Below are 18467 nucleotides of genomic sequence, written 5' to 3'. Positions count from 1 at the left end.
CTAATTCCCCACCTCTGATGCCCCAACTCTGATTCCCCACCTCTGATTCCCCAGCTCTGATTCCCCGCCTCTGATTCCCCGCATCCGATTCCCCATGTCTGATTACCCGCCTCTGTTTCACCGCCTCTGATTCCCCGCCTCTGTTTCCCCATATCTTATTCCCCGCCTCTGATTCCCCAGCTCTGATTCCCTGCCTCTGATTCCCCGCGTTCTATTCCCTGCCTCTGATTCCCCGCCAGTGATTCCCCATCTCTGATTCACCACCTCTGATTCCCCACCTCCGATTCCCCATATCTAATTCCCCGCCTCTGTTTGCCCGCCTCTGATTCCCCGCCTCTGTTTCCCCACCTCTGATTCCCCAGCTCTGATGCCCCGCCTCTGATTCCCCGCGTGTGATTCCCTGCCTGTGATTCCCCGCCTCTGATTCCCCATCTCTGATTCCCTACCTCTGATTCCCCGTGTCTAATTCCCTGCCTCTGATTCCCCGCATCTGATTCCCCGCCTCTGATTCCCCGCCTCTGTTTCCCCATATCTAATTCCCCACCTCTGATGCCCCAACTCTGATTCCCCGACTCTGATTCCCCAGCTCTGATTCCCCGCCTCTGATTCCCCGCATCCGATTCCCCATGTCTGATTACCCGCTCTGTTTCCACGCCTCTGATTCCCCGCCTCTGTTTCCCCATATCTGATTCCCCGCCTCTGATTCCCCAGCTCTGATTCCCTGCCTCTGATTCCCCGCGTTCTATTCCCTGCCTCTGATTCCCGGCCTCTGATTCCCCATCTCTGATTCACTGCCTCTGATTCCCCACCTCTGATTCCCCATCTCTGATTCCGCACATCCGATTCCCTGCCTCTGATTCCCCGACTCTGATTCCCCACCTCTGATTCCCCAGCTCTGATACCCCGCCTCTGATTCCCCGCGTCTGATTCCCTGCCTGTGATTCCCCGCCTCTGATTCACCATCTCTGATTCCCCACCTCTGATTCCCCATGTCTAATTCCCTGCCTCTGATTCCCCGCATCTGATTCCCCGCCTCTGATTCCCTGCCACTGATTCCCCGCCCCTGATTCCCCACCTCTGATTCCCCATATCTTATTCCCCGCCTCTGTTTCCCCCCCTCTGATTCCCTGCCACTGATTCCCCGCCCCTGATTCCCCACCTCTGATTCCCCATATCTTATTCCCCGCCTCTGTTTCCCCCCCTCTGATTCCCAGCCTCTGATTCCCCATATCTGATTCCACGCCTCTGATTCCCCATATCTGATTACCCGCCTCTATTTCCCCATATCTGCTTCGCCGCCTCTGATTCCCCAACTCTGATTCCCCGCCTCTGATTCCCCAGCTCTGATTTCCCGCCTCTGATTCCCGTCATCCGATTCCCTGCCTCTGATTCCCCGCCTCTGATTCCCCATCTCTGATTCCCCGCCTCTGATTCCCCGTGTCTGATTCCCTGCCTCAGATTCCCCGCCTCTGATTCCCCATATCTGATTCCCCGCCTCTGTTTTCCCGCCTCTTATTCCCTGCCTCTGATTCCCCATATCTGATTCCCCGCCTCTGATTCCCCAACTCTGATTCCCCACCTCTGATTCCCCAGCTCTGAATCCCCGCCTCTGATTCCCCGCGTCTGATTCCCTGCCTCTCATTCCCCGCCTCTGATTCCCCATCTGTGATTCACAACCTCTGATGCCCCACCTCTGATTCCCCATATCTGATTCCCGGCCTCTGTTTCCCCGCCTCTGATTCCCCGCCTCTGATTCCCCATGTCTGATTCCCCGCCTCTGATTGCCCACCTCTGATTCCCCACGTCTGATTCCCTGCCTCTGATTCCCCGCCTCTGATTCCCCATCTCTGATTCACCACCTCTGATTCCCGGCCTCTGATTCCCCATCTCTGATTCCGCACATCCGATTCCCTGCCTATTATTCCCCACCTCTGAATCCCCGCCTCTGATTCCCAATATCTGATTCCCTGCCTCAGTTTCCCCGCCTCTGATTCCCCACCTCTGTTTCCCCATATCTGATTCCCCGCCTCTGATTCCCCAACTCTAATACCCCGCCTCTGATTCCCCAGCTCTGATTACCCGCCTCTGATTCCCCGCATCTGATTCCCTGACTCTGATTCCCCGCCTCTGATTCCCCGCCTCTGATTCCAGGCCTCTGATTCCCCATCTCTGATTCCGCACATCTGATTCCCTGCCTCTGATTCCCCACCTCTGATTCCCCATATCTGATTCCCCGCCTCTGTTTCCCCGCCTCTGATTCCCCGCCTCTGTTTCCCAATATCTAAGTCCCCGCCTCTGATTCCCCAAATCTGATTCCCCACCTCGGATTTCCCAGCTCTGATTCCCCGCCTCTGATTCCCCGCATCTGATTTCCTGCATCTGATTCCAAGCCTCTGATTCCCTGCCTCTGATTCCCAACCTCTGATTCCCCACCTCTGATTCCCCATATCTGATTTCCAGCCTCTGTTTCCCCGCCTCGGATTACCCGCCTCTGTTTCCCCATATCTGATTCCCGGCCTCTGATTCCCCGCCTCTGATACCCCGCCTCTGATTCCCTGCCTCTGATTCCCCATCTCCGATTCAGCAATCTGATTCCCTTCCTCTGATTCTCCGCCTCTGATTCCCCGCCTCTGATTCCCTGCCTCTGATTCCCAACCTCTGATTCCACACCTCTGATTCACCATATCCGATTCCCCGCCTCTATTTCCCCATATCTGATTCCCCGCCTCTGATTCCCCAACTCTGATTCCCCGCCTCTGATTCCCCAGCTCTGATTCCCCGACTCTGATTCCCGGCATCCGATTCCCTGCCTCTGATTCCCCGCCTCTGATTCCCCATCTCTGATTCCCCGCCTCTGATTCCCCGTGTCTGATTCCCTGCCTCTGATTCCCCGCCTCTGATTCCCCGCCTCTGATTCCCTGCCACTGATTCCCTGCCCCTGATTCCCCACCTCTGATTCCCCATATCTGATTCCCCGCCTCTGTTTCCCCGCCTCTGATTCCCCGCCTCTGATTCCCCATATCTGATTCCCTGCCTCTGATTCCCCAACTCTGATTCCCCGCCTCTGATTCCCCAGCTCTGAATCCCCGCCTCTGATTCCCCGCGTCTGATTCCCTGCCTCTGATTCCCCGCCTTGATTCCCCATCTCTGATTCACAACCTCTGATTCCCCACCTCTGATTCCCTATATTTGATTCCCCGCCTCTGTTTCCCCGCCTCTGATTCCCCGTCTCTGATTCCCCATATCTGATTCCCCGCCTCTGATTGCCCACCTCTGATTCCCCGCCTCTGATTCGCCAGCTCCGATTCCCCGCCTCTGATTCCCCGCATCTGATTCCCTGCCTCTGATTCCCCGCCTCTGATTCTCCATCTCTGATTCACCGCGTTTGATTCGCCACCTCTGATTCCCCATATATGATTCCCCACCTCTGTTTCCCCGCCTCTGATTCCCCGCCTCTGATTCTCCATATCTCATTCCTCGCCTCTGAATCCCCATCTCAGATTCCCGGACTCTGATTCCCCACCACTGATTCCCGGCCTCTTATTCCCAGCATCTGATTCCCGGCCTCTGATTCCCGGCCTCAGATTCCCCGCTTCTGATTCTGATTCCCTGCCTCTGATTCCCCATCTCTGATTCCGCACATCTGAATCCCTGCATCTGATTCCCCACCTCTGATTCCCCATATCTGATTCCCCGCCTCTGTTTCCCCGCCTCTGATTCCCCGCCTCTGTTTCCCTATATCTAATTCCCCACCTCTGATGCCCCAACTCTGATTCCCCGCCTCTGATCCCCAGCTCTGATTCCCCGCCTCTGATTCCCTGCATCCGATTCCCCATATCTGATTCCCCGCCTCTGTTTCCCCGCCTCTGATTCCCCGCCTCTGTTTCCCCATATCTGATTCCCCGCCTCTGATTCCCAACTATGATTCCCCGCCTCTGATTCCCCAGCTCTGATTCCCTGCCTCTGATTCCCCGCGTTCTATTCCCTGCCTTTGATTCCCCGCCTGTGATTCCCCATCACTGATTCACCACCTCTGATTCCCCACCTCTGATTCCCCATATCTAATTCCCCGCCTCTGTTTTCCCGCCTCTGATTCCCCGCCTCCTTTTCCCCATATCTGATTCCCCGCCTCTGAATCCCCAACTCTGATTCCCTGCCTCAGATTCCCCAGCTCTGATTCCCCGCCTTTGATTCCCACCGTCTGATACCCAGCCTCTGAATCCCCGTGTCTGTTTTCCTGCCTCTGATTCCCCGCCTCTGATTCCCCATTTCTGATCCACCGCCTCTGATTCCCCACCTCTGATTCCCCATCTCTGATTCCGCACATCCAATTCCCTGCCTCTGATTCCCCAACTCTGATTCCCCACCTCTGATTCCCCAGCTCTGATTCCCCGCCTCAGATTCCCCGCGTCTGATTCCCTGCCTCTGATTCCCCGCCTCTGATTCCCTGCCTCTGATTCCCCATATCTGATTCCCCGCATCTGATTCCCCAACTCTGATTCCCCGCTTCTGATTCCCCAGCTCAGAATCCCCATATCTTATTCCCCGCCTCTGTTTCCCCCCCTCTGATTCCCAGCCTCTGATTCCCCATATCTGATTCCACGCCTCTGATTCCCCATATCTGATTCCCTGCCTCTATTTCCCCATATCTGCTTCGCCGCCTCTGATTCCCCAATGCTGATTCCCCGCCTCTGATTCCCCAGCTCTGATTTCCCGCCTCTGATTCCCGCCATCCGATTCCCTGCCTCTGATTCCCCGCCTCTGATTCCCCATCTCTGATTCCCCGCCTCTGATTCCCCGTGTCTGATTCCCTGCCTCTGATTCCCCGCCTCTGATTCCCCATATCTGATTCCCCGCCTCTGTTTTCCCGCCTCTGATTCCCTGCCTCTGATTCCCCAACTCTGATTCCCCACCTCTGATTCCCCAGCTCTGAATCCCCGCCTCTGATTCCCCGCGTCTGATTCCCTGCCTCTCATTCCCCGCCTCTGATTCCCCATCTGTGATTCACAACCTCTGATGCCCCACCTCTGATTCCCCATATCTGATTCCCGGCCTCTGTTTCCCCGCCTCTGATTCCCCGCCTCTGATTCCCCATATCTGATTCCCCGCCTCTGATTGCCCACCTCTGATTCCCCACGTCTGATTCCCTGCCTCTGATTCCCCGCCTCTGATTCCCCATCTCTGATTCACCACCTCTGATTCCCGGCCTCTGATTCCCCATCTCTGGTTCCGCACATCCGATTCCCTGCCTATGATTCCCCACCTCTGAATCCCCGCCTCTGATTCCCCATATCTGATTCCCTGCCTCTGTTTCCCCGCCTCTGATTCCCCACCTCTGTTTCCCCATATCTGATTCCCCGCCTCTAATTCCCCAACTCTAATACCCCGCCTCTGATTCCCCAGCTCTGATTCCCCGCCTCTGATTCCCCGCATCTGATTCCCTGCCTCTGATTCCCCGCCTCTGATTCCAGGCCTCTGATTCCCAGCATCTGATTGCGGCCTCTGATTCCCGGCCTCTGATTCCCTGCTTCTGATTCTGATTTCCTGCCTCTGATTCCCCATCTCTGATTCCGCACATCTGATTCCCTGCCTCTGATTCCCCACCTCTGATTCCCCATATCTGATTCCCCGCCTCTGTTTCCCCGCCTCTGATTCCCCGCCTCTGTTTCCCAATATCTAAGTTCCCGCCTCTGATTCCCCAAATCTGATTCCCCACCTCTGATTCCCCAGCTCTGATTCCCCGCCTCTGATTCCCCGCATCTGATTCCCTGCATCTGATTCCAAGCCTCTGATTCCCTGCCTCTGATTCCCAACCTCTGACTCCCCACCTCTGATTCCCCATATCTGATTCCCCGCCTCTGTTTCCCCGCCTCGGATTCCCCGCCTCTGTTTCCCCATATCTGATTCCCGGCCTCTGATTCCCCGCCTCTGATTCCCCGCCTCTGATTCCCTGCCTCTGATTCCCCATCTCCGATTCAGCAATCTGATTCCCTTCCTCTGATTCTCCGCCTCTGATTCCCCGCCTCTGATTCCCTGCCTCTGATTCCCAACCTCTGATTCCACACCTCTGATTCCCCATATCTCATTCCTCGCCTCTGAATCCCCATCTCTGATTCCCGGACTCTGATTCCCCACCACTGATTCCCGGCCTCTTATTCCCAGCATCTGATTCCCGGCCTCTGATTCCCCGCCTCTGTTTCCCCGCCTCTGATTCCCCGCCTCTGTTTCCCAATATCTAAGTCCCCGCCTCTGATTCCCCAAATCTGATTCCCCGCCTCTGATTCCCCATCTCTGATTCACCGCCTTTGATTCGCCACCTCTGATTCCCCATATCTGATTCCCCACCTATGTTTCCCCGCCTCTGATTCCCCGCCTCTGATTCTCCATATCTCATTCCTCGCCTCTGAATCCCCATCTCTGATTCCCGGACTCTGATTCCCCACCACTGATTCCCGGCCTCTTATTCCCAGCATCTGATTCCCGGCCTCTGATTCCCGGCCTCTGATTCCCCGCTTCTGATTCTGATTCCCTGCCTCTGATTCCCCATCTCTGATTCCGCACATCTGAATCCCTGCATCTGATTCCCCACCTCTGATTCCCCATATCTGATTCCCCGCCTCTGTTTCCCCGCCTCTGATTCCCCGCCTCTGTTTCCCAATATCTAAGTCCCCGCCTCTGATTCCCCAAATCTGATTCCCCACCTCTGATTCCCCAGCTCTGATTCCCCGCCTCTGATTCCCCGCATCTGATTCCCTGCATCTGATTCCAAGCCTCTGATTCCCTGCCTCTGATTCCCAACCTCTGATTCCCCACCTCTGATTCCCCATATCTGATTCCCCGCCTCTGTTTCCCCGCCTCGGATTCCCCGCCTCTGTTTCCCCATATCTGATTCCCGGCCTCTGATTCCCCGCCTCTGATTCCCTGCCTCTGATTCCCTGCCTCTGATTCCCCATCTCCGATTCAGCAATCTGATTCCCTTCCTCTGATTCTCCGCCTCTGATTCCCCGTCTCTGATTCCCTGCCTCTGATTCCCAACCTCTGATTCCACACCTCTGATTCCCCATATCCGATTCCCCGCCTCTATTTCCCCATATCTGATTCCCCGCCTCTGATTCCCCAACTCTGATTCCCCGCCTCTGATTCCCCAGCTCTGATTCCCCGACTCTGATTCCCGGCATCCGATTCCCTGCCTCTGATTCCCCGCCTCTGAATCCCCATCTCTGATTCCCCGCCTCTGATTCCCCGTGTCTGATTCCCTGCCTCTGACTCCCCGCCTCTGATTCCCCGCCTCTGATTCCCTGCCACTGATTCCCTGCCCCTGATTCCCCACCTCTGATTCCCCATATATTATTCCCCGCCTCTGTTTCCCCGCCTCTGATTCCCCGCCTCTGATTCCCCATATCTGATTCCCTGCCTCTGATTCCCCAACTCTGATTCCCCGCCTCTGATTCCCCAGCTCTGAATCCCCGCCTCTGATTCCCCGCGAATGATTCCCTGCCTCTGATTCCCCGCCTTGATTCCCCATCTCTGATTCACAACCTCTGATTCCCCACCTCTGATTCCCTATATTTGATTCCCCGCCTCTGTTTCCCCGCCTCTGATTCCCCGCCTCTGATTCCCCATATCTGATTCCCCGCCTCTGATTGCCCACCTCTGATTCCCCGCCTCTGATTCGCCAGCTCCGATTCCCCGCCTCTTATTCCCCACATCTGATTCCATGCCTCTGATTCCCCGCCTCTGATTCCCCATCTCTGATTCACCGCCTTTGATTCGCCACCTCTGATTCCCCATATCTGATTCCCCACCTCTGTTTCCCCGCCTCTGATTCCCCGCCTCTGATTCTCCATATCTCATTCCCCGCCTCTGAATCCCCATCTCTGATTCCCGGACTCTGATTCCCCACCTCTGATTCCCGGCTCTTATTCCCAGCATCTGATTCCCGGCCTCTGATTCCCGGCCTCTGATTCCCCGCTTCTGATTCTGATTCCCTGCCTCTGATTCCCCATCTCTGATTCCGCACATCCGATTCCCTGCCTATGATTCCCCACCTCTGATTCCCCGCCTCTGATTCCCCATATCTGATTCCCTGCCTCTGTTTCCCCGCCTCTGATTCCCCATATGTGATTCCCCACCTCTGTTTCCACGCCTCTGATTCCCCGCCTCTGTTTCCCCATCTCTGATTCACCGCCTTTGATTCACCACCTCTGATTCCCCATATCTGATTCCCCACCTCTGTTTCCCCGCCTCTGATTCCCCGCCTCTGATTCTCCATATCTCATTCCCCGCCTCTGAATCCCCATCTCTGATTCCCGGACTCTGATTCCCCACCTCTGATTCCCGGCCTCTTATTCCCAGCATCTGATTCCCGGCCTCTGATTCCCGGCCTCTAATTCCCCGCTTCTGATTCTGATTCCCTGCCTCTGATTCCCCATCTATGATTCCGCACATCTGATTCCCTGCCTCTGATTCCCCACCTATGATTCCCCATATCTGATTCCCCGCCTCTGTTTCCCCGCCTCTGATTCCCCGCCTCTGTTTCCCCATATCTAATTCCCCACCTCTGATGCCCCAACTCTGATTCCCCGCCTCTGATTCCCCAGCTCTGATTCCCCACCTCTGATTCCCCGCATCCGATTCCCCATGTCTGATTCCCCGCCTCTGTTTCCCCGCCTCTGATTCCCCGCCTCTGTTTCCCCATATCTGATTCCCCGCCTCTGATTCCCCAGCTCTGATTCACTGCCTCTGATTCCCCGCGTTCTATTCCCTGCCTCTGATTCCCCGCCTGTGATTCCCCATCTCTGATTCACCACCTCTGATTCCCCACCTCTGATTCCCCATATCTAATTCCCCGCCTCTGTTTGCCCGCCTCTGATTCCCCGCCTCTGTTTCCCCATATCTGATTCCCCGCCTCTGAATCCCCAACTCTGATTCCCTGCCTCTGATTCACCAGCTCTGATTCCCCGCCTTTGATTCCCCCCGTCTGATTCCCAGCCTCTGAATCCCCGTGTCTGATTTCCTGCCTCTGATTCCCCGCCTCTGATCCCCCATCTCAGATTCACCGCCTCTGTTTCCCCACCTCTGATTCCCCATCTCTGATTCCGCACATCCGATTCCCTGCCTCTGATTCCCCGACTCAGATTCCCCACCTCTGATTCCCCAGCTCTGATTCCCCGCCTCTGATTCCCCGCGTCTGATTCCCTGCCTCTGATTCCCCGCCTCTGATTCCCCACCTCTGATTCCCCACCTCTGATTCCCCGTGTCTGATTCCCTGCCTCTGTTTCCCCCCCTCTGATTCCCAGCCTCTGATTCCCCATATCTGATTCCCTGCCCCTGATTCCCCATATCTGTTTCCCCGCCTCTATTTCCCCATATCTGCTTCGCCGCCTCTGATTCCCCAACTCTGATTCCCCGCCTCTGATTCCCCAGCTCTGATTTCCCGCCTCTGATTTCCGGCATCCGATTCCCTGCCTCTGATTCCCCGCCTCTGATTCCCCATCTCTGATTCCCCGCCTCTGATTCCCCGCGTCTGATTCCCTGCCACTGATTCCCTGCCCCTGATTCCCCACCTCTGATTCCCCATATCTGATTCCCCGCCTCTGTTTCCCCAACTCTGATTCCCCTCCTCTAATTCGCCAGCTATGATTCCCCGCCTCTGATTCCCTGCCACTGATTCCCTGCCCCTGATTCCCCACCTCTGATTCCCCATATATGTTTCCCCGCCTCTGATTCCCCAACTCTGATTCCCCTCCTCTAATTCGCCAGCTATGATTCCCCGCCTCTGATTCCCTGCGTCTGATTCCCTGCCTCTGATTCCCAGCCTCTGATTCCCCTTCTCAGATTCACCACCTCTGAATCCCCACCTCTGATTCCCCATCTCTGATTCCCTGCCTCTGATTCCCAGCCTCTGATTCCCCTTCTCAGATTCACCACCTCTGAATCCCCACCTCTGATTCCCCATCTCTGATTCCGCACATCCGATTCCCTGCCTCTGATTCCCCGCCTCTGATTCCCCACCTCTGATTCCCCGCCTCTGTTTCCCCACCTCTGATTCCCCGCCTCTGTTTCCCCATATCTGATTCCCCGCCTCTGATTCCCCAACTCTGATTCCCCTCCTCTAATTCGCCAGCTATGATTCCCCGCCTCTGATACCCTGCATCTGATTCCCTGCCTCTGATTCCCAGCCTCTGATTCCCCTTCTCTGATTCACCACCTCTGAATCCCCACCTCTGATTCCCCATCTCTGATTCCGCACATCCGATTCCCTGCCTCTGATTCCCCGCCTCTGATTCCCCGCCTCTGATTCGCAACCTCTAATTCCCCACCTCTGATTCCCCATATCTGATTCCCCGCCTCTGTTTCCCTGCCTCTGATTCCCGGTCTCTGTTTCCCCATATCTGATTCCCCTCCTCTGATTCCCCAACTCTGATTCCCCGCCTCTGATTCCCCAGCTCTGATTCCCCGCCTTTTATTCCCGGCCTGTGATTCCCTGCCACTGATTCCCCGCCCCTGATTCCCCACCTCTGATTCCCCATATCTGATTCCCCTCCTCTAATTCGCCAGCTATGATTCCCCGCCTCTGATTCCCTGCGTCTGATTCCCTGCCTCTGATTCCCAGCCTCTGATTCCCCTTCTCAGATTCACCACCTCTGAATCCCCACCTCTGATTCCCCATCTCTGATTCCGCACATCCGATTCCCTGCCTCTGATTCCCCGCCTCTGATTCCCCACCTCTGATTCCCCGCCTCTGATTCCCTGCCTCTGATTCCCCGCCTCTGATTCCCCACCTCTGATTCCCCGCCTCTGATTCCCCGCGTCTGATTCCCTGCCACTGATTCCCTGCCCCTGATTCCCCACCTCTGATTCCCCATATCTGATTCCCCGCCTCTGTTTCCCCACCTCTGATTCCCCGCCTCTGTTTCCCCATATCTGATTCCCCGCCTCTGATTCCCCAACTCTGATTCCCCTCCTCTAATTCGCCAGCTATGATTCCCCGCCTCTGATACCCTGCATCTGATTCCCTGCCTCTGATTCCCAGCCTCTGATTCCCCTTCTCTGATTCACCACCTCTGAATCCCCACCTCTGATTCCCCATCTCTGATTCCGCACATCCGATTCCCTGCCTCTGATTCCCCGCCTCTGATTCCCCGCCTCTGATTCGCAACCTCTAATTCCCCACCTCTGATTCCCCATATCTGATTCCCCGCCTCTGTTTCCCTGCCTCTGATTCCCGGTCTCTGTTTCCCCATATCTGATTCCCCTCCTCTGATTCCCCAACTCTGATTCTCCGCCTCTGATTCCCCAGCTCTGATTCCCCGCCTTTTATTCCCGGCCTGTGATTCCCTGCCACTGATTCCCCGCCCCTGATTCCCCACCTCTGATTCCCCATATCTGATTCCCCGCCTCTGTTTCCCCAGCTCTGATTCCCCACCTCTGATTCCCCAGCTCTGATTCCCTGCCACTGATTCCCCGCCCCTGATTCCCCACCTCTGATTCCCCATCTCTGTTTCACCGCCTTTGATTCGCCACCTCTCATTCCCCATATCTGATTCCCCGCCTCTGTTTCCCCGCCTCTGATTCCCTGCCTCTGATTCCCAACCTCTGATTCCACACCTCTGATTCCCCATATCTGATTCCCCGCCTCTATTACCCCATATCTGATTCCCCGCCTCTGATTCCCCATATCTGATTCCGCACATCCGATTCCCTGCCTCTGATTCCCCGCCTCTGATTCCCCAGCTCTGATTCCCCGCCTCTGATTCCCGGCGTCTGATTCCCTGCCTCTGATTCCCCGCCCCTGATTCCCCATCTCTGATTCCCCGCCTCTGATTCCCCGTGTCTGATTCCCTGCCTCTGATTCCCCGCCTCTGATTCCCCGCCTCTGATTCCCTGCCACTGATTCCCTGCCCCTGATTCCCCACCTCTGATTCCCCATATCTGATTCCCCGCCTCTGTTTCCCCGCCTCTGATTCCCCGCCTCTGATTCCCTATATCTGATTCCCTGCCTCTGATTCCGCAACTCTGATTCCCCGCCTCTGATTCCCCAGCTCTGAATCCCCGTCTCTGATTCCCCGCGTCTGATTCCCTGCCTCTGATTCCCCGCCTTGATTCCCCATCTCTGATTCACAACCTCTGATTCCCCACCTCTGATTCCCCACCTCTGATTCCCCGCCTCTGTTTCCCCACCTGTGATTCCCCGCCTCTGTTTCCCCATATCTGATTCCCCGCCTCTGATTCCCCAACTCTGATTCCCCTCCTCTAATTCGCCAGCTATGATTCCCCGCCTCTGATACCCTGCATCTGATTCCCTGCCTCTGATTCCCAGCCTCTGATTCCCCTTCTCTGATTCACCACCTCTGAATCCCCACCTCTGATTCCCCATCTCTGATTCCGCACATCCGATTCCCTGCCTCTGATTCCCCGCCTCTGATTCCCCGCCTCTGATTCGCAACCTCTAATTCCCCACCTCTGATTCCCCATATCTGATTCCCCGCCTCTGTTTCCCTGCCTCTGATTCCCGGTCTCTGTTTCCCCATATCTGATTCCCCTCCTCTGATTCCCCAACTCTGATTCCCCGCCTCTGATTCCCCAGCTCTGATTCCCCGCCTTTCATTCCCGGCCTGTGATTCCCTGCCACTGATTCCCCGCCCCTGATTCCCCACCTCTGATTCCCCATATCTGATTCCCCTCCTCTAATTCGCCAGCTATGATTCCCCGCCTCTGATTCCCTGCGTCTGATTCCCTGCCTCTGATTCCCAGCCTCTGATTCCCCTTCTCAGATTCACCACCTCTGAATCCCCACCTCTGATTCCCCATCTCTGATTCCGCACATCCGATTCCCTGCCTCTGATTCCCCGCCTCTGATTCCCCACCTCTGATTCCCCGCCTCTGATTCCCTGCCTCTGATTCCCCGCCTCTGATTCCCCACCTCTGATTCCCCGCCTCTGATTCCCCGCGTCTGATTCCCTGCCACTGATTCCCTGCCCCTGATTCCCCACCTCTGATTCCCCATATCTGATTCCCCGCCTCTGTTTCCCCACCTCTGATTCCCCGCCTCTGTTTCCCCATATCTGATTCCCCGCCTCTGATTCCCCAACTCTGATTCCCCTCCTCTAATTCGCCAGCTATGATTCCCCGCCTCTGATACCCTGCATCTGATTCCCTGCCTCTGATTCCCAGCCTCTGATTCCCCTTCTCTGATTCACCACCTCTGAATCCCCACCTCTGATTCCCCATCTCTGATTCCGCACATCCGATTCCCTGCCTCTGATTCCCCGCCTCTGATTCCCCGCCTCTGATTCGCAACCTCTAATTCCCCACCTCTGATTCCCCATATCTGATTCCCCGCCTCTGTTTCCCTGCCTCTGATTCCCGGTCTCTGTTTCCCCATATCTGATTCCCCTCCTCTGATTCCCCAACTCTGATTCCCCGCCTCTGATTCCCCAGCTCTGATTCCCCGCCTTTTATTCCCGGCCTGTGATTCCCTGCCACTGATTCCCCGCCCCTGATTCCCCACCTCTGATTCCCCATATCTGATTCCCCGCGTCTGATTCCCTGCCACTGATTCCCCGCCTCTGTTTCCCCACATCTGATTCCCCGCCTCTGTTTCCCCATATCTGATTCCCCGCCTCTGATTCCCCAACTCTGATTCCCCTCCTCTAATTCGCCAGCTATGATTCCCCGCCTCTGATACCCTGCATCTGATTCCCTGCCTCTGATTCCCAGCCTCTGATTCCCCTTCTCTGATTCACCACCTCTGAATCCCCACCTCTGATTCCCCATCTCTGATTCCGCACATCCGATTCCCTGCCTCTGATTCCCCGCCTCTGATTCCCCGCCTCTGATTCGCAACCTCTAATTCCCCACCTCTGATTCCCCATATCTGATTCCCCGCCTCTGTTTCCCTGCCTCTGATTCCCGGTCTCTGTTTCCCCATATCTGATTCCCCTCCTCTGATTCCCCAACTCTGATTCTCCGCCTCTGATTCCCCAGCTCTGATTCCCCGCCTTTTATTCCCGGCCTGTGATTCCCTGCCACTGATTCCCCGCCCCTGATTCCCCACCTCTGATTCCCCATATCTGATTCCCCGCCTCTGTTTCCCCAGCTCTGATTCCCCACCTCTGATTCCCCAGCTCTGATTCCCTGCCACTGATTCCCCGCCCCTGATTCCCCACCTCTGATTCCCCATCTCTGTTTCACCGCCTTTGATTCGCCACCTCTGATTCCCCATATCTGATTCCCCGCCTCTGTTTCCCCGCCTCTGATTCCCTGCCTCTGATTCCCAACCTCTGATTCCACAACTCTGATTCCCCATATCTGATTCCCCGCCTCTATTACCCCATATCTGATTCCCCGCCTCTGATTCCCCAACTCTGATTCCCCGCCTCTGATTCCCCAGCTCTGATTCCCCGCCTCTGATTCACCAGCTCTGATTCCCCGCCTTTGATTCCCCCCGTCTGATTCCCAGCCTCTGAATCCCCGTGTCTGATTTCCTGCTTCTGATTCCCCGCCTCTGATTCCCCATCTCTGATTCACCGCCTCTGTTTCCCCACCTCTGATTCCCCATCTCTGATTCCGCACATCCGATTCCCTGCCTCTGATTCCCCGACTCTGATTCCCCACCTCTGATTCCCCAGCTCTGATTCCCCGCCTCTGATTCCCCGCGTCTGATTCCCTGCCTCTGATTCCCCGCCTCTGATTCCCCACCTCTGATTCCCCACCTCTGATTCCCCGTGTCTGATTCCCTGCCTCTGTTTCCCCCACTCTGATTCCCAGCCTCTGATTCCCCATATCTGATTCCCCGCCCCTGATTCCCCATATCTGATTCCCCGCCTCTATTTCCCCATATCTGCTTCGCCGCCTCTGATTCCCCAACTCTGATTCCCCGCCTCTGATTCCCCAGCTCTGATTTCCCGCCTCTGATTTCCGGCATCCGATTCCCTGCCTCTGATTCCCCGCCTCTGATTCCCCATCTCTGATTCCCCGCCTCTGATTCCCCGTGTCTGATTCCCTGCCTCTGATTCCCCGCCTCTGATTCCCCGCGTCTGATTCCCTCCCACTGATTCCCTGCCCCTGATTCCCCACCTCTGATTCCCCATATCTGATTCCCCGCCTCTGTTTCCCCAACTCTGATTCCCCTCCTCTAATTCGCCAGCTATGATTCCCCGCCTCTGATTCCCTGCCACTGATTCCCTGCCCCTGATTCCCCACCTCTGATTCCCCATATATGATTCCCCGCCTCTGATTCCCCAACTCTGATTCCCCTCCTCTAATTCGCCAGCTATGATTCCCCGCCTCTGATTCCCTGCGTCTGATTCCCTGCCTCTGATTCCCAGCCTCTGATTCCCCTTCTCTGATTCACCACATCTGAATCCCCACCTCTGATTCCCCATCTCTGATTCCGCACATCCGATTACCTGCCTCTGATTCCCCGCCTCTGATTCCCCACCTCTGATTCCCCGCCTCTGATTCCCCGCGTCTGATTCCCTGCCACTGATTCCCTGCCCCTGATTCCCCACCTCTGATTCCCCATATGTGATTCCCCGCCTCTGTTTCCCCACCTCTGATTCCCCGCCTCTGTTTCCCCATATCTGATTCCCCGCCTCTGATTCCCCAACTCTGATTCCCCTCCTCTAATTCGCCAGCTATGATTCCCCGCCTCTGATTCCCTGCATCTGATTCCCTGCCTCTGATTCCCAGCCTCTGATTCCCCTTCTCTGATTCACCACCTCTGAATCCCCACCTCTGATTCCCCATCTCTGATTCCGCACATCCGATTCCCTGCCTCTGATTCCCCGCCTCTGATTCCCCGCCTCTGATTCGCAACCACTAATTCCCCACCTCTGATTCCCCATATCTGATTCCCCGCCTCTGTTTCCCTGCCTCTGATTCCCGGTCTCTGTTTCCCCATATCTGATTCCCCTCCTCTGATTCCCCAACTCTGATTCCCCGCCTCTGATTCTCCAGCTCTGATTCCCCGCCTTTTATTCCCGGCCTCTGATTCCCTGCCACTGATTCCCCGCCCCTGATTCCCCACCTCTGATTCCCCATATCTGATTCCCCGCCTCTGTTTCCCCAGCTCTGATTCCCCACCTCTGATTCCCCAGCTCTGATTCCCTGCCACTGATTACCCGCCCCTGATTCCCCACCTCTGATTCCCCATATCTGATTACCCGCCTCTGTTTCCCCAGCTGTGATTCCCTGCCTCTGATTCCCTGCCCTGATTCCCCATCTCTGTTTCACCGCCTTTGATTCGCCACCTCTGATTCGCAACCTCTAATTCCCCACCTCTGATTCCCCATATCTGATTCCCCGCCTCTGTTTCCCTGCCTCTGATTCCCGGTCTCTGTTTCCCCATATCTGATTCCCCTCCTCTGATTCCCCAACTCTGATTCTCCGCCTCTGATTCCCCAGCTCTGATTCCCCGCCTTTTATTCCCGGCCTGTGATTCCCTGCCACTGATTCCCCGCCCCTGATTCCCCACCTCTGATTCCCCATATCTGATTCCCCGCCTCTGTTTCCCCAGCTCTGATTCCCCACCTCTGATTCCCCAGCTCTGATTCCCTGCCACTGATTCCCCGCCCCTGATTCCCCACCTCTGATTCCCCATCTCTGTTTCACCGCCTTTGATTCGCCACCTCTCATTCCCCATATCTGATTCCCCGCCTCTGTTTCCCCGCCTCTGATTCCCTGCCTCTGATTCCCAACCTCTGATTCCACACCTCTGATTCCCCATATCTGATTCCCCGCCTCTATTACCCCATATCTGATTCCCCGCCTCTGATTCCCCAACTCTGATTCCGCACATCCGATTCCCTGCCTCTGATTCCCCGCCTCTGATTCCCCAGCTCTGATTCCCCGCCTCTGATTCCCGGCGTCTGATTCCCTGCCTCTGATTCCCCGCCCCTGATTCCCCATCTCTGATTCCCCGCCTCTGATTCCCCGTGTCTGATTCCCTGCCTCTGATTCCCCGCCTCTGATTCCCCGCCTCTGATTCCCTGCCACTGATTCCCTGCCCCTGATTCCCCACCTCTGATTCCCCATATCTGATTCCCCGCCTCTGTTTCCCCGCCTCTGATTCCCCGCCTCTGATTCCCTATATCTGATTCCCTGCCTCTGATTCCGCAACTCTGATTCCCCGCCTCTGATTCCCCAGCTCTGAATCCCCGTCTCTGATTCCCCGCGTCTGATTCCCTGCCTCTGATTCCCCGCCTTGATTCCCCATCTCTGATTCACAACCTCTGATTCCCCACCTCTGATTCCCCACCTCTGATTCCCCGCCTCTGTTTCCCCACCTGTGATTCCCCGCCTCTGTTTCCCCATATCTGATTCCCCGCCTCTGATTCCCCAACTCTGATTCCCCTCCTCTAATTCGCCAGCTATGATTCCCCGCCTCTGATACCCTGCATCTGATTCCCTGCCTCTGATTCCCAGCCTCTGATTCCCCTTCTCTGATTCACCACCTCTGAATCCCCACCTCTGATTCCCCATCTCTGATTCCGCACATCCGATTCCCTGCCTCTGATTCCCCGCCTCTGATTCCCCGCCTCTGATTCGCAACCTCTAATTCCCCACCTCTGATTCCCCATATCTGATTCCCCGCCTCTGTTTCCCTGCCTCTGATTCCCGGTCTCTGTTTCCCCATATCTGATTCCCCTCCTCTGATTCCCCAACTCTGATTCCCCGCCTCTGATTCCCCAGCTCTGATTCCCCGCCTTTCATTCCCGGCCTGTGATTCCCTGCCACTGATTCCCCGCCCCTGATTCCCCACCTCTGATTCCCCATATCTGATTCCCCTCCTCTAATTCGCCAGCTATGATTCCCCGCCTCTGATTCCCTGCGTCTGATTCCCTGCCTCTGATTCCCAGCCTCTGATTCCCCTTCTCAGATTCACCACCTCTGAATCCCCACCTCTGATTCCCCATCTCTGATTCCGCACATCCGATTCCCTGCCTCTGATTCCCCGCCTCTGATTCCCCACCTCTGATTCCCCGCCTCTGATTCCCTGCCTCTGATTCCCCGCCTCTGATTCCCCACCTCTGATTCCCCGCCTCTGATTCCCCGCGTCTGATTCCCTGCCACTGATTCCCTGCCCCTGATTCCCCACCTCTGATTCCCCATATCTGATTCCCCGCCTCTGTTTCCCCACCTCTGATTCCCCGCCTCTGTTTCCCCATATCTGATTCCCCGCCTCTGATTCCCCAACTCTGATTCCCCTCCTCTAATTCGCCAGCTATGATTCCCCGCCTCTGATACCCTGCATCTGATTCCCTGCCTCTGATTCCCAGCCTCTGATTCCCCTTCTCTGATTCACCACCTCTGAATCCCCACCTCTGATTCCCCATCTCTGATTCCGCACATCCGATTCCCTGCCTCTGATTCCCCGCCTCTGATTCCCCGCCTCTGATTCGCAACCTCTAATTCCCCACCTCTGATTCCCCATATCTGATTCCCCGCCTCTGTTTCCCTGC

The sequence above is a fragment of the Narcine bancroftii genome, chromosome 8 (genome assembly GCF_036971445.1).
Source record: "Narcine bancroftii isolate sNarBan1 chromosome 8, sNarBan1.hap1, whole genome shotgun sequence".
Lineage (NCBI taxonomy): Eukaryota > Metazoa > Chordata > Chondrichthyes > Torpediniformes > Narcinidae > Narcine > Narcine bancroftii.
The sequence above is the reverse complement of the archived record's forward strand: the minus strand, read 5'-3'. Positions refer to the sequence as shown.